Here is a 17,859-nt window from a genome sequence, read left to right on the forward strand (position 1 = left end):
ATCCAGTGCCTTCAGCCACTTATTGATATCACATGGAGTGAATCAAATTAGCTGAAGACTGGCATCTGTGATGCTGGGGCCCACCGAAGGAGGCCGAGATGGATCATCCACTCTGCACTTCTGGCTGAAGATTGTAGCAAATGCTTCAACCTTATCTTTTGCACTGACATGCTGGGCTCCTCCATCATTGAAGATAGGGATATTTGTGGTATGCTGCTCTTGCCATGCCCTCCTGCGCCCTTCATTGAACCAGGTTTGATCCCCTGGCTTGTTGGTAATGGTAGAGTGGGGGATATGCTGGGCCATGAGGTTATAGATTGTGTTTGAGTACAATTCTGCTGCTGCTGATGGCCCACAGTGTCTCATGGATGCCTAGTCTTGAGTTGCTAGATCTGTTTGAAATCTATCCCATTTAGCACGGTGGCAGTGCCACACAACACAATGGAGGGTATCCTCAATGTGAAGGCGGGACTTCATCTCCACAATGACTGTGTGTGGTGGTCATTCCTACCGATACTGACATGGACAGATGCATCTGCGGCAGGCAGGTTGGTGAGGATGAGGTCAAGTATGTTTTTCCCTCTTGTTGGTTGCCTCACCACCTGCCGCAGATCCAGTCTAGCAGCTATGTCCCTTAGGACTTTGCCAGGTCGGTCAGTAGTGGTGCTAACAATGGTGATGGACATTGAAGTCCCCCAGAGTACATTCTGCACCCTTGCCACCCTCAGTGCTTCCTGCAACTGGTGTTCAACATGGAGGAGCACTCATTCACCAGCTGAAGGAGGGCGTTACGTGGTAATCATCAGGAGCTTTCCTTGCCCATGTTTGACCTGATGCCACGAGACTTCATGGGATCCGGAGTCGATGTTGAGGACTCCCTGGAAAACTCCCTCCTGGCTGTATACCACTGTGCCCCCACCTATGCTGGGTCTGTCCTGCTGCTGGGATAGGACATACCCAGGGATGGTGATGGTGGAGTCTAGGACATTATTTGTAAGGTATGATTCTGTGAGGATGACTATGTCAGGCTGTTGCTTGACTCGTCTGTGAGACAGCACTCCCATTTTTGGCACCAGCCCCCAGGTGTTAGTAAGGAGGACTTTGCAGGATCGACAGGGCTGAGATTGCCATTGCCTAGGTTGGTGTTGCATTGTCTGTCCAGTTTCATTCCCTTTTTGTGACTTTGTAACAGTTTGATACAACTGAGTGGCTTGCTAGGCCATTTCAGAAGGCAGTTAAGAGTCAACCACATTGCTGTGGGTCTGGAGTCATATGTAGGCCAGACCAGGTAAGGACGACAGATTTCCTTCCCTGTTGGACATTAGTGAACCAGATGGGTTTTGACAACAATCAACAATGGTTTCATGGTCACCATTAGACTTTTAATTTCAGACTCTTATTGAATTCAAATTCCACCAGCTGCCGTGGTAGGGTTCAAACCCAGATCCCCAGACCATTACCCTGGGTCTCTGGATTACTAGTCCAATGATAATACCACTACACCTCCCTGCGCCATGTAAAGCAACATCAAGAGTGCCTCACACCTGATGACCAGGTTCTTACCCGCAATAGAGAGGGACTATCACTCCCACATGTCCAGTTTTCTTTTCACCATAGCCACTCGCTCCTTCCAGTTTCTAATGCATGTCGTGGACCCTATGAACCCGCACCTTCAGGCAATCTGACCTGATGGTGAAGGGGACAAAGGATCAGTTAGCCTAGTTCCCAAAGAACATTGCTTCGCTCTTGCCACAATTTACCTTGGCACCCGAGGCCAACTCGAACTGGTCGCAGATGTTAATCAGTCTGCGTACCGACAGCGGATCCAAATAAAAGACGGTGACATTATCCATGTATGGGGAGGCTTTGAACTGAGTGCCTCCATTGTCTGGGATCGTCACTCCTTTTATGCTCAGATCCTTCCTGATGGACTCAGCAAAGGGTTCTATGCAACACACGAACAGGACAGGAAAGAGAGAGGAACCCTCCCTGACTCCAGATTTAATTGGAAAGCTTTCTAGTTCCCACCCATTGATTGAAACTGCGCTACAGATGTTTGTATAGAGCAGTTGGATCCAGTTGCCGATTCCATCCCCAAACCGCATTTTGGAGTGTACATCTACCATGTAGGTGTGCGATACTCTATCAAAGGCCTTCTCCTAGTCCAGGCTGATGAGGCAGGTGTCCGCTCCCCTGTCCTGTACGTAGGCAATTGTATCCCTGAGTAGCACGGGGCTGTCAGAGATCTTCCTGCTGGGTACAGCGCAAGTCTGGTCAGGGTGGACCACCAACTCCAGAGCAGATTTGACTCAATTGGCGATTGGCGATGACATTGGACAGAATTTTATAGTCCGCATTCAACAGTGAAATGGTTGCCAATTTCTAATTTCCCCCCTTTCTCTCTTCCGTGTATAGATGAGGGTGATGATGCCTTACCTCATGAATTCTGACATGCTGCCGGCCAGAAGCATACTCTCGTACACTTCTAGCAGGTCTGGGCCGATCCAGTCCCATGGAGCCGAATACAACTTAGCCGGTAAGCTATCGCTTCTGGGAGTTTTACTCTTCTCGAAGGACTCAAGGGTCAGCTTTTCCATCTGATGCTGATTGCATCTGGGTCTTCCTTTCCGCTGGTCTTCAGCTCTTTTGTCCACATTTGGACCAAGGCTGTAATGTTCTGGAGCCCAGTGATCCTAGCAGAACACAAACTGAGTGCTGGTGGTGGGTTATTGGTGAGTATGTGCCACTTTATAGCACTGTCAACAGCAGTTTCCATTGCTTTGCTGATCATTGAGAGTGGATTGATGGGACAGTAGTTGGTCAGATTGGATTTGTTATGCTTTTTGCGGACAAAAAGTTAGGTAACTTTTTACATTGTTGGGTAGATGCCGGTGTTGTAACTGTTCTGGAATGGCTTGGCTAGGGACATGGCTAGTTCTGGAATATATGTCTTCAACACTGCAATAGAAATGCTTTTGGGGCCCATAGCCTTTTCTGTATCCAGTGGAATGAATCAAATTGGCTGAAGACTGGCGACGTGATGCTGTGAACCTCAGGAGGATGCCGAGATGGATCAACTACTTGGCACTTATGACTCAAAATGGTTGTAAATGCTTCAATCTTATTTTTGCACTGATGTGCTGCGCTCCCCCATCATTGAGGTTGGGGAGATTTTTGGAGCCTCATCCTCCAGTTAGCTGTTTAATTGTCCACCATCATTCATGACTGGATGAGGCAGGACTGCAGAGCTTAGATCTGATCAGTTGGCGTGGGATCACTTAGCTCTGTTTATAGCATGCTGTTTCTGCTGTGTAGTACATTTGTGGTTCTGTGCTGTAGTTTCACCTTATTTTTACACATTTCTGCTGGTTCTGGCATGCTGTCTTACACTTCTCATTGAACCAGGGTTGGTCTCTTGGCTTGATGGTAATGGTAATGGTATAATGAGGGATATACTGGGACATGAGGTTACAGATTATGGTGGAATATCTTCTGCTGCTGCTGAAGGCCCACAGCACTTCATGGATGGCCAGTTTTGAGCTTCTAGATGCTGCGATAACTGAAATTTTCAAGACTGACATCGATAGATTTTTGATAGATAAGGATATTGGGATTTGTAGGAAAGGTGGTTAATTAGAGCTGAGAGGTACAGATCTGTCATGACCTAATGGGCTGGCGGAACAGACTCATGGAAGTGAATAGTCAACTTCTGTTCCTAAGTTTTTCACGCACTTCATAAGCTTTATCATTAGTCTTTTTAAAGTGGATGCTCACTATTGATGTCAAAAATAACCACCAGTGATGCAAACCCTAGAACTTGCATGCGAGTACCGATGGGCAGATCATCTTCCTGGCAAGATAAGTGTGAGTCACAGCCAACAGTATAACTTGGGTCTCGTTAGATGTGCTTAAACCAGTTTCAAAACAGACGTGCAGTACATCTGAAGCCTGATAATTTGTGTCACTGCCTCAGTTATAGCTTATTTTGTTCTCCTTCCAACTGTTTTGAATATTTGTAATATTCTCTTTTGCAATTTATATTGTTATTTGTCTTTGTTTGGTTTTGGATTATATTTTCAGGTTTTACATAATAGTTAGAACCTAATAGTATTAATCTACTGTGGATTAGTTCTGAAATGCCAAAAATTGGACAAAGATAATAATGTAAAGATAGTGCTTGAAAGTACATTTACATGTAGGTCCTTCCAGGGCTGATCATCATTGCTCCAGGGATTGAAAAGTGCATAGAAAAAAAGAGATATAGAGATTCAGTGCACTAAATATCTGCCCCTTTTCATTGCCCCAGAATTTCTGGGGCTTCCCTCATGGGTCGGAACAGTGCCTGTACCTGCAATAGACCAGTGTAAATGAGGTGGAAGGAAGCATTCTTATTCTCCTGCCTCAGGGCCTGTCACTGGGATACACAAGAAGGATTTAGGACCTTGTAATTGGATCACTCTCAGATTGGAAGGGACTGGCAAAGTAACAGCAGTGAGGAATAAAAGGCGATAAATGGAGCAACAATAGCAAAACAGCTAAACAATGAAAACAAAAGGAAAAAACAAGAATTGACCAGTATCAGTGAATCTTGTGCTTTAAATTGTGAGTAACAATCATTGACTTATTACTGTTGTTGTTCAGTTTGAGTGAGTGATATATGATAGATTAGAACCTAAGCTCATATACTGTAATAAGCTTGTGAATAAAGTTACAATTGTCTAAAGAAAGTTTTTGACTGGCAAATGCAAAAAAGCTGGAAGGTAAGTGGGAACCTTTTATTTTTGGTACGCTATAGAAAATTTCAGGACTTTGAACCACCTGACTGCTGTTGTTCTGCAGCAACCTGATGGTCATGAGGCTAGCAGCCAGGCCTGTAGCTATGCTCCTCTTTCCATCACCACTGCCTGATGCAATGCTCTATCAGGGGATGCAATAAGGACATGTTAATGGCTTGGGAATATACAAAAACGTTTTGAGTAACCTGAATCTATCCAGAGCAGGACAGTGGGAGGGCCAGGAAAATCACCTTCTCAGTGGCAGCAGGTTATGTCTTGCAACAACTTGTCAAAAAAACTCCATTAATATTATCAATGGATACAATTTGTACAAAGTTTGTACTGTGCTTGCAGTTTGACTGTAAGTGTGCTGTTAGGAACAAGCCTTTCCTATTGTCAGCATAAGTATTGTCCAGACACATGTGAAGGACAGTAATAATGAAGTAATTTTAAATTATAACCAAAAACATGAAAATGTTTTGAATTTAGAAAGCATCAAATTTTAGATGTTGATTACATTTTATCATAATGAATTAGAGTGCTGTGTGATCAAATGAAATACTCCTAAGCCCTGCATGAAAGTATTAAACTCTTGTATTCAAACTATGGATTGCAAACCTTAAATTATTCATTTGTATTGGATCTGAATTTCCATAGGATCCTCTTAACCTCCTGTTGCAATTTCAGCAGGGGATCAGCAGAACCCCATGAGAAACGACATAACTGTGTTTCTAGCTGTCTGTTTCTCTGGAGGTTCTGGTCGTGTCACACCGGAGAATCAGCACAGAAATTCCAGACATTTGTATTTTACACATTTGTCATTTCCACAGAAGGGGTTGTCTTTATTTAGTGATTCCTTACAGGTGGTCAGCTTTTTATATTGTGTGTCTTTTTCCAAATGATCACATGATTAGACTGGCTACAGATCAATGGTAACAAGTTCAACATTATCACTGTCCAGTATCCATAAAATGACCCTCAAAAACTTTCTTTAGACAATTGTAACTTTATTCACAAGCTTATTACAGTATATGACCTTAGGTACTAATCTACTGTTATCTCTACTTATTCCTTTAGAAAAACAAATTTAACTGGAAATATACAATGAAGCAAGAGGAAGAATGAAATAAATAAATAATAGAAATTATTTGTTTTTGAAATATGAAATAAATGTAAGATGGATGAAAAATATCAGAAAAGAGCAATAAAATGAATGCCAGTGTCAATGAGATTTGTGGAAACCAACAAGATTTTGGGAAAAGCATAGACATGTCATTAAATGAGATTTGCTGAATTGTAATGGACTTTTTTTCTGTTATGTCTACCACATGTTGTGGCAGCAGCCAGGGTTGACACTGAGCCTACTATTATTTTGATCTTTACCTGTTGAATTACCAACCTCCAATTTCAAAGTGTTTAGCATTATTCACTGTTTTTTAAAAAAAACAAATATTGACTGGATTTTTGACTGCAAGCCAAACCATTTTGCCTTTGGCTATAGAAATAATATCAAAAGTAATGTCCTAAGTATTTGGCTTTGGACATTAAGACATATTCTAACTAAATAATGCAATATTTAATCAACAATTTTCTACTATGAGTCTAAAAAATACCGCTTATGAAGATAAAAGGTGTTTAGTACATTTATAGGACCTTCCTTTGTCTATTGTCTTGACACAGAAGCCACCATGTGTATTTTATAAAAGCAAAATACTGCGGATACTGGAAATTTGAAATAAAAACACAAAATGCTGAAAAAACCTGCTGAGTTTTTCCAACATTTTCTGTTTTAATATGTATTTAAATGGGTTAACACCCCAAAAAATAATGGACAAAGGAATGTTACATGGCTTTGTTCAGCATTTATCTACTAATATTGAAAACAGCTACTTCTAGGTCATGGACTTGGCTGCAGTGAATACTTGGCCCTTTTTTGTATTGCCTATTGTTGTCTGTCTCTTTTGTCCTCTGAGACCACATGCTATCCTCTGGATGACAGGCCAGGCAGAAAACCCGCTGCTAATATTGTTCCTAACCCAGTCACTTGGAAGTTTTGCAAGAACATGCCAGGACAGCTCGCAGTCTAATTTCTCTCCTTCCCTGTGAAGAAGCACTTGATATCTGCTCAACATCTCGCTAGAACAATATGCTTGAGGTTTGACACTTAGCATGTAAGAAATCACAGGTACAAATTGTGTTCCATCAGTAAAACTCCCATCAACTTTAATAGAATGCTTTTCAAATTCTTTTCATATTGACAATGAGATTCTTGTGATTCCTTTATATGCTATTCTTGTGATTTCCCTGCTTGCTATAAAATAATACAAGACTGAATTCTAAAATTTTGGGGAGGGACAAAATTAATGGATAATATAACCTCTAAAACATATTATTGAAGGGGCAGCTCCATCTAACTCCACCTTCCCCTTCTCCTCTTTATGTGGAAAGCTTTCGTAACTTTTTAGATAAAATTATTTTTGACAATATCATAAAGTTGTTTTTTGATAGAACAAGACACCCTGGCAGAATGGTTTCACAGTGCTCCAGCTGCACAATGCTGTGGGTGGTTGGGCATAGGCTCATGCCACAGGGCCACACAGTTATTTTCCAATCTCAGCAATGTTGTTGGCAAGAGGCGCTGAACAGCAGGGATGGAAGAGAAACTGAAGGATGAATCACTTGGCCAATTTCCCATACCTCCTATAAAGAGCAGCTTAGACAAGTTAAAAGTTTGGGAGCTGCTTGCCTGCTTAGTTCTGGAATGGGACATGACTTAGCTAAGTCTAAGAATAGGAAGAAGTGAAATTAAGAACTGAGTAATTGTTTTAAAAAAAAGCTGGACATGTAAAGTTATGCAAAGGCGCTCACAATCATAGCTATGATGTCTGTGGGGGAAATTTTCCGTGCCCGGTGGCGTTGGGCGTCATGGTGGGCGTAAGCGGACAATATGGCAGGAAGGCCAAAAATTGGTTTCATGCCATTGTGAAACACGTTTGCAACCGTCTGCTCCTCCCGTCAATGGCGGGCCGTGTTTCCCGCCACCGAACATCGGGAACTTCATTGTAATACATCTACATCTCATTATAAGCCCAGTTCGCCGGAATCTTCCCCCCATGCTGGGTCATCCGAGCTCGTTGATGTGATTGCATGCTGGCATGTTTCTCAACAGCATTTATAAGGCATGCAGCTAGCAAGCTGCACTTCGAGGTGAACTCGAAGGTGAATGCATAGTAACATTGCGCAGCTTTCGCAAGGGTCGCCTGTTGGACCTCAAGATTGAGGCACCACGCATTCAGGCAAGGGCACAGGCAGGACTCTTTTACCCAGCTGGCTGACAGTGCGGTGTGGGGGCAAGGGCTGCCCTGCGGTTGAGGTGGGTTGGGGGGTTGGGGGGTTGGGGAGTGGGGGGGCAAGGGCTACCCACAGAGGACGTGGCTGATGTTACCTGTGTGGCGGCCTCAGAATGCAGCAGAGAGAAGGTACAACAATGCTCATGCTGCAACTTGCAACTTGGTGGAGCAAACAATCAGAATGTTGAAAATGAGGAGCTGTGCGTCTCCTCCGATGAGGAGGACGTCAACGGGGATGAGGTGAGGAGGTCCTCGATGGCGACAATGCCAGCAATGAGATCATCGCACTGTCCAGATGAGGCAAGTGCGCTTGGGAGGCCCTCATAGCTGCTGGATGATGTTGACTGGCAGTGAGGGGATACCATAGATCCTCACATTGCACCTGTGAACGTTTGATTCCAGTCTGGCTGACAGCAGCACACTTACCCTTATGATAAGGCCCCTGTCATGGAGATGCAGCTTAGGCCCTAATAGTCACTAGATACCAGGAGGATGATGACGCTTTGCAGCGAGGACACTCCATAGACCTTCACATAACTTTTGTGACTGTCTGATTCCTGTCTGGCTGAGGGCAGCTCACTTGTGTTCTGCGATCAGGGTCTTATCATGAAGATGCAGCTCTAAAGCTTTAAATGCACCTGATCCTTTGTCACCCTTCAGCACCTGACCCCTTCTGGTGCACAGCATCATCGGTCACAGATGCTGAAGAGATGGGGGGGCCAGCTCCACCTCAAAGGTGCTGAGAGCAGACAGAGAGAATGACGGAACTCTGTGACGCCTGCACATGACATTCTGGCAGCAATGACAAGCACCATTGAGGCACAGGTATCGCTAACGTGTCCAGTGAGTGTGAAGCTGGGTCATCACTTTGGTCTGAAGGTTACAACACTGCACAGGGAAGAAGCCCTCGACTGAGACATCTGCCTTTCTCTTCTGCAGGAACCAAGGTTTCACATCTGAATTACATGAACACTGCTCATCAGAACAAGAAACCATAGGCAAGGAGACATCCCTGGCAGTTTATTAACCTTTGAAATGGCAGTGATTGAGATCCCTGTGGGCGTGTGATGGTTTGTGAGTTGAGTGATGAGAAGAGTCACCTACATTGGCGGAAAGGAGGAGACTATTCATCCTCTTTCTGCAGTGGGTGACTGTCCTCTTCTGCAGGGTGTTGGCTCTGACCACCACTGCCACTGCCTCCCATGCTGAATTGGTAATGTTGCTGCCCCTCCTGCACCCAGAGCGGGGGTAGAGGACATTACAACGGGCCTCCATGGCATCCAAAAGGCATGCCAGGGACTGAGTCGGGGCTGCAGTCTTCTTGCCTTTCGGGGCCATATCTTCTATGCAGCTGTCCTGGGCAGAAAGCACTGAGAGGTGTGTGCGTGGCTGCACTTTGAATATGGCACCTGGCGTGAGGAAGTGACAAGGTGACAACTGAGAGCCTGACTGCCATCGAAACGGTGTGTTTCCCGGGAATGCACTATTAATGAGGCGGGATTGGGACAATACAGCATGAATAGCTGCCATTGCGGCCGATGGGTAAAACGTTCTTTTTCCCGCCTGCTACCGCACTTAGTGCAAATCTGGGATGATTCTTCCCTATGATTCTCAGTTACTATGGTTTGAATTGAGGCACACAAACTGATACTCATATTCCATGCATTATCAGAAAAAAATTACAACTTATGAGCTTCTTAATGAACTGTTTTTATATTTTTTGAATGAAACAATGAAATGGATGAATCACACGTGGTTCATTTTAAAACTGACTGCAAGCACTGTCTTTGTTCTATTTTTTTCAGCCTGTGCTGAAGTTTTGCTATAATTTTAACTATGATATATATGATTTTCGGTTCCAAAGGTATGACCTTAGACGCGCAGACTGATACTGCATTATTTGCTGAATAAGTATAATCAGTTAATCTGCATCCTTTCATAAAATGCTCTTTCCAGTCTAAGCTGTTGTCAGTAAGTATGTGTTAGTGTGTACAATGATAAATGAAGCAGCCTGACAATTATAATAAATGTCTCAGTGGGAGGTTTAATAAGGATGTCATGTTAGAAAAATCCTAAAATATGGAAATATCTGACATTCAGATCTGCTTCACATAATTCTCTCATCTTAAAGTAGACTAAATCAATATAACACAAATATTCAATTATTTTCAGGTTTCATATTTTTGCTGACTTTTTTTTACATCAGTCTTTTTCTGGATATAAAATCTTTAATTATTTAATTACATTTCCAGCACAAAGAGTATTGGGTCAAATTAACCATTTGTTTTTACATGCAATAGTATTAATAAATCTTTGATAATCTGTTGATATTTTTAGGAAACAGTTTTAGGAGATAGTTTAAGTAAGTTATATTTGTATGTCTGGGTGCTAGGAATGAATTTTAGCTTTAATGTTTAAGTTTGATTTGTATTTCTATATCTGTGTAGGTCAAAAGGTCAAATTGAGTTTTAGTTTCACTTTAAAAGGTGCCTGCATTTCTAATGAGAGTTTTACGACTGTTGCAGCTAAATTAAACAAACATGAGTAGAGAAACTGGGCTGTTGTCTAGCAACAGGGGTCCAGAGAGGCAGGTCCCTCCCACAGACACACCCTGAAGAATCTAGAAACAGCAGTTTGATTTGGAAGCTGTATGATTTCAGTTGGTTTTGAAAGTAGCTGCCAGGAAAGACTGGAGCAAAGGGGAAAGAGAGCCAGTCCCAAGCTAAAGAAAAGTCCCAAAATCTAGGGGAGTGGAACAGGAGAATGAACCAGGCAGACCTTGTAGATAAAAGGACAAGAACTGTTAAGTGAAGTTAAAAGTAAGGAACAGAAAGGAAGACTTCAAACTTCAAGCTGAAAGAAAGCAGATTTAAAGCAAGAGGCTAGAAGGTCCAAATGGATGGATGGAGGTCTGTAATTCTTTGCTATGGGCATGTGAAGCAGTGGTGTACTGTTGACAGCTGAGTTAATGAGTGTGTGTGCCTGGAGGAAAGCTTGAATGCATTTGGTGACCCAGGGGAGAGGAACATCAGAAGAAAAGCTTGAAACCTTGGAAGTAAACCCTTGCAGAAGGTGTCTGAAAGAAAGTGTCGGTTTGGGAGAAGATTCCAAAGCGAGTTCTTGGAGAGTGGAGATTGGAAACCCTAATGTGAAAGATGGAGTTCCATGAGACTGGTTGGCTCATGATGTCATAAGCGTCTGGGTGGGGTGGGGGGAGTTTAGGAGAGATCCATAGCATTTGGTTGAAGTGGCATCTGTCACTTGGTTTCAGAGTGTGGTGTGTCTGACCACAGGTTGCTTAGTGGTTTGCATGGACTGTGTACTTACTGTGAACATTAGAGTACAAGTTAGCTTTTGTAACTTGTGTTATCATTACAAATCTGTACATATCTGTAAAAGTATAGTTGTGGGTGAAAAATTATTGTGATATAGTTCATCTTTTCTTGTTAAATAAATGTTTTATCCTATTATTAAAAGTTCATTAGCTGACTCTGGTGACTCTGTTCAGTGGCCACTCTCCATGTATCTAAACAAACAAATGAAAAGTTAGGATCTATCAAGCTGGGTTTCACTCTGGGATCAGGCTTGTCCAGGGGTAACCTCAGCTGGAATCATAACAATATAATGACCAATGCACACCAACAAATGGGTGCAGATCCAAAATTACTATGATTGTAAAGCATCTTTGACTATATCTAAATTCAAGAGCTGATGATGTTTAAAGAGTCCATGCAGAGGGCTAATGGACATCAGACTTAATGATTGTTTTAAAACTTAGGTATTAATTAAAGATTTGATTAACTGTTGCTATTCTTACGGTAATTCTATATGGCTGTTTCTTAATCATACGACTGGTTTCCTGCTTGCATGGATAATGAAATTCCGTAGGTACTGTACTTTACGCTGCAGAATTAGAACCTGCCATATCGAAAACTCTAGAATCATTTGATCTGCTTCCCATGGCCATGTGGCCAATTCAATACCTGCCTTTTTTTGAGTTGGTAATTATTGTGATTAACGTGGATTCAGAGCAAATTGTAAGAATTAGATAGTCACTATTTAGCGCATTGGAATCGATTTAGGCACTTCTGTTCAAGTCTTTGCTTATTAGGAACTGTACATTTGTAAGTTTTGGTCCAGTAATCTAACTGAATATGTTTTCTCATTTAGTGTGTTATATTTCAAGTCAATTTTATATCATCAATATTTTTGAACAAACATTCCAGTTCACTGGAACTAGCTAAAATATCTAAGTTTTTGATTTCTATGTCTGTCTACTGTCATTTTTCATTTTCTTTTGCCTCTCATCACTGCATTAAATACAAATGGTATATAAGGAACTTCCAATGTAACTGTGAAGGATTATAAACCTTCTTAAAAATGGGCTTGGTGGGAACAGATATGGTAGACAGTGCTGTGTGCTCAGATTTGTTGATGTTTAGGTTTTATTGGGATGTGGCCTTTTGGGGGCAGGACAGGGATTCTGATATTCTCAGATCAGACATGCCATGTGAAGCTTTAACAAATATAAATTTATTAACTTACTTGGTTCAGATGAATCCCATTGTTTTCATGGAGAATGGTACTGGTGAAATCTGGAAGGAAGCACAAGGATGCCAATATAGCACTACACCCCTGAAATTCAACTGTCTAGGCTGCAAACCTGGAATTCCACACCTAAACCTCTGCTTCCTTACTTGTCCTTTAAGATGCTTCTTAAAATCTACCTCTTTGACCAAGCTTTTGACTACCTGTCCTAGCATCTCCTTATGTGGCTCAGTGTCCTATGATGAGCTTTGAGATGATTTACTACGTTAAAGATGCTTTATAAATGCAAGTCATTATTGTTTTGAATATTGTGTTGTATTGGGTTGCTCTGAGGTGGGCTGGTCAAATTCTAATGGCAAACTTCCTGTTGGGCTGGTCAAATTCTATTGGCAAACTTCCCTGTTGATCCCTCTTGTGGGTGCTAGGAATAAAAAGTAGTCACTTCTGAAAAAGCCACTAAACCTGACCCACAAGTGCAAAATAGATCAATCATAACGATGGTACTGCCTACTCTCCCTTTGTACAATGAGCTAACATCTGCTTTCTGATCCAACTGTATTGTGCTCCTCATACATTAGGAGTCTACGACACTGCATAAAAGTTGAGACGTGGCAGGGATTTTATGGGATGGTGTTGATAACCCTGACTCCACCGATGATGTAAACTTGATTGAATTTTACAGTGATCAAGCAGGGAATTACCTGCAGAGGTGACTTCCACCCTTCTAAGATAGGATGTTCTGCCCCTAAGAGCTGCCGTCCAGAGGGCTAGCAGCTCTTCAGTCCCAGCAGCGCCACTGAGAGTGCTGACAACTGCTGGAACTGTAGCTGGTCCCGGACCAGCCACCATGGGGGAGGCCGCAGAAAATAGGTAAGTCAGGTCAGGCTCACTGGGCCAATCAGCTAGGCCCTGGTGGTGGATGGTGGTGGGGAAGGGGTTGGTCCTGAGGGTGGGGGGGAGGTCTTTCAATGGGAGTAGCCACAGAGTGCCTGATCAGGGGGCCCTCACTCCTCACCCCCAAGCCTGCAGAGAAGTTGCCAGGATATATCTGGCAGATTCGCCATGTGGCGAAGTTCACATCTGCCGCCACATCTGCCGCCACTGGTAAAATACCAGCGTGAATGAGTTATTAAGTGGCCCTTAATTGGTCACTAAAGGGCCTCAATTGACCTGGACGGGTGGGCTGTCTGCCACCTTCTCCGCCAGTGATAAATGCCAACAACAGTAGGAAGGTGATGGATACAATCCCACCCAACATAATGCCTCGCCATCCCCGGCTACCCACCACTCACTGGAAAGCAATGCCACCGGTTGAGCCCTGTGGACCTGGATGCAAGAAGTTTAATGCCCTCACATGAGTGGTCAAGATCAGAAAAACATGCAATGGATGATACACATGGCACATTTCATGATGACTCAGGGACTGAGTGAGAAGATGCACAGGTTTTGGATATGGCACGGAAGGTCTTCTTTTATCCATTGGATGATGGCAAAGCCAACATCTATTGCCCACGCCTAATTGCCTTTGAGACAATTTGCTATGACATTTCAGAGGGCAATTAAGAGTCAACTACATTGCTGTGTGTCTGGGGTCATTAATACATCAGAGCAGGTAAGAACATCATATTTATTTTCCTAAGTGATTAAGATGGGTTTTAAAGAACAATCTGGCAGTTTCATGGTCACCATTCCTGATATTAGCTTTTTATTTCAGATTTATTTAATTAACTGAATTTAAGTTCCCCTGCTGCCTTAGTGGGATTTGAATTCTTATTTCCGGATCATTAGTCTAGATCTCAGGATTACTAGTCTAGTAATATAACCATATAATCCTCCTGTCCTCTCTCCTGCAGCAAGTGGTGCTGGTGTACCTGGCTTCCTTTCCTCCTGCCATTTCCTCTGCAGAACAAGGGGACCCCTAGCAAGATGCCCATAGCCAAGTGCTCCCTTTCCCTTGGTGACTCCTGTAAGGTGTCCAATAAGGTAGAGTAGCATAACGCTTACTCTTTGTTGCAAATTCCTGGAATAAACGTTGATAGAGTGTTCGTGAGATACTGATAATGTGCCCCAGAAAGTCTCCCGATGTAATTCAAAAGTCCTCTTCAAACTTCCAGCAGCAAGTGAACAGTAAAATATGATAAAGATACCTGGAAAAACTCAGCAGGTCTGACAGCATCTGCGGAGAGGAACACAGTTAACGTTTCGAGTCCGTATGACTCTTCAAAAGAACTGTTGGGAGGAATTCCCCATCTGTCAAACTGCGCTCTTTCGTGCATGCACGCGAAAGAGCGCACTGCTCCCTGAGGCAAAGTGCTGTCTCAGGGAGATTCGTGACAGGTAAATAAAGTCTAAAAATAGATAAATATTGAAATTATTAACATGTCCCCCTCATGTGACAATGTCACACAAGATGGGACATGTTAACAATAAACACACAAAATTTATTAAATGTTTAAAAAACGGACATGAAACTTCATCCCGCCAGTGGATGAAGTTTCATGAATAATCTGGAGCCCGCTGGGGCTCCTGGCCTGCCCACCAGCCTTAAGCTTGGACGGGCAGGTCTTTAATTATCTTAATGAGCCTGCCAATGGCCTCAATTGGCCATTGACAGGTCAGCGGGCAGACAGCTGATTTCGCTGTCCGCCCGCCTTCCTAAAAATTTAAAGGGACCGGGATGATGTCGGGGATTCCTCCCGATGTCATCCTGCATCATTTTCCCCTCGGCGAGCGGGCCCCACCCCCAAATCGCCAAGGGGAAAATCCTGCCCATACTGTTTCACAAAAATTGCTTTTAATCAATACTTGACTGCTAAATCTGCCGGTGAGGTACTCAGTGCCCCCAGTCAAATGATGGCAGTCAGCAACTAAGGCCAAAATCGCAAGCTAAAACCAGACTTTCAAACAGGCCTGCCTTATTTGTACAGTACCCATCTGGTGCCCATTGTTATCCTGGTACCAAAATAACCCCCTGAAACTACAACACTGAAACAGGTCATTTGGTCCAACAGATCTATACATGTTTAATGGGCTATATCTTGCTGGGAAAATTATGGTTTGTTACTGAAGCATTCCATTATTAATACACAATTGGCCAGCAAGTTCAGATGGGGATGTGAGATGCCTGCAGAGAGAGGAATGATTGGAGCTGATAGGTGTTTACAGCTGAGGCGTGCTGTGCAGGACAATGCTGGGTAAGTCAGAGTGTGGGCCTTGGCACCTGAAAGTGTTATGCCACTCACCTTTACCGCACTCCTGAGGTCCTGAATCCATTTGGTGCACTGTCTCCAGTTTGGAGTAACCACACCCCTTCTGCTTACTTCCCCGGCCACTTCCATCCATGCCTCCTTGGTTGGAGAGGTGTCCTCTTCCTCCCATCCTTGGGAGAACTTAGCTCATTGCAGTCCTTCACATCCCACAGCTTTATTCATTCATGGGAGATGGACATCGCTGGCAAGGCCAGCATTTGTTGCACACTCCCAATTGCCCTTAAGAAGATGGCAGTAAGCCAGCTTCTTCAACTGCTGCTGTCCATGTAGTGTAGATATACTCACAGTGCTGTTAGGAAGGGAATTCCAGGATTTTGACCCAGGTAAGAGTGGGAGACCTGAGTAGTCTTCCCAGGTCTCTTTTCCATTTCTATTGTTGTTGCAGCCTCAAAAGGCCACATGCTGGGGAGCCCTTGTAACTCATACCATGGACCCTTTAATTCAAAATCCTTGCTGTGACAGAATGGATGCATCATCCCATTCACCCACCCATCCAGTTTGGCTGGAGACCTGAAGGCGGGATGATAATTAGTTTATTCCTGGAAAGAGCAACAGACGGGCGTGCAAATCAGAGAATCAGGTGTTCCTGACCTGAAAATGGTCCCGCCATTCTGGTGGGGACTAAGGTGAGAAGATTCTGCTCTGTTAACTCTTTTTTTCTCCACAGCTGTTATCAGATGTCTGAGTATTTCCAGCATTCTCTGTTTTTATCTAGATTTCTAACATCTGCAGTATTTTGCTTTTGTATAGGACTATTAATGTTAGGTTTCATGACTATGATATCCACCCATATTTAACAAATGATTACCTTGTCTTTCCATCACATATACAAGGTGGACTTTAATATTAATTAAAATGTTAGCTTAGCCAGCAGGATTTTGTCCACTTAAGGTCCCTTTGAAGTCATATGCTTACCATCTTAATAGTGTTCTGTATTAGTAACACACTGTAAATATTACGCGCACTTACTTTTAGATTATGAATTCAGTAATGTCCTCTGTTCAGTGTTTCACAATGGATTAAGAAGGTAGCTTCTGTATTACGGTAAACTACATTCATTGTCCTTTGTGTATCTATTCAGTTAGCAACGTTAGACAAACTAGAGTGCAAGTTGCAGGTGTAAATATTACACGGCAGTATTAAAAGTGACCCAATTCATTATCATTGTTATTACAAGCAAATGCAGATACTAACTTGCACTGGTAAGTGCTAATTTCAAAATCAGAAGCCTTCATGTTGTGAGCTAAAATCTGGGTGGAATAGTAATATTCAGTTTTTACCATCTCCAGTAGGAATAGAGACAGTTTCAATAAATAATATGCATATGGGATAATTGATGAGGGAGCAAACTGTGCAGTGCCAGTAGGAGACTATTGTTAATAGTCATAACCTGCTGCTTTATTCATATAGGAATATTTTCAGTTAGAAATGCTGTGTGGTAGAAAAACTAAATGACAACAGACCAACTAGTTGAACAAAAACATTAATATCTGTATTTTTAACTTTTTTCTTAAAACTCAGATTTTAGAACAAATTAGAGAGCTGAATTAAAGATCACAGTTTATTAAGTCAAATTGGACAAAAGTTAATATGGTGACTGAAAGAATCGACTAATCGTTTTTCCAAGTGTTTCCAATATTTCGAATGCCTGAAATTACCCAAGGATACAGTTTTGAAAATTTGTATGAAAACCAACATTCACCAATGATAGCACATTTCAGTAACCAATAATTATACGGGACAAGATTTTTCACTTGGCATGCAGGCGCCTGCCTGACATGCCCGAGCGTAAAATAGCGTGCGGTGACGACGGGCAAGGTTCACGACGTCATCACGCACAATATTTTGGTTAGCGGGCGAACACGAGAGTCGGCAGCACGCCTGCTGACAATCAAGAGGCCCATTAAGGCCATTAAT

Source organism: Cetorhinus maximus, chromosome 11 (assembly GCF_964194155.1).
Source record: "Cetorhinus maximus chromosome 11, sCetMax3.hap1.1, whole genome shotgun sequence".
Classification (NCBI taxonomy): Eukaryota; Metazoa; Chordata; class Chondrichthyes; order Lamniformes; family Cetorhinidae; genus Cetorhinus; species Cetorhinus maximus.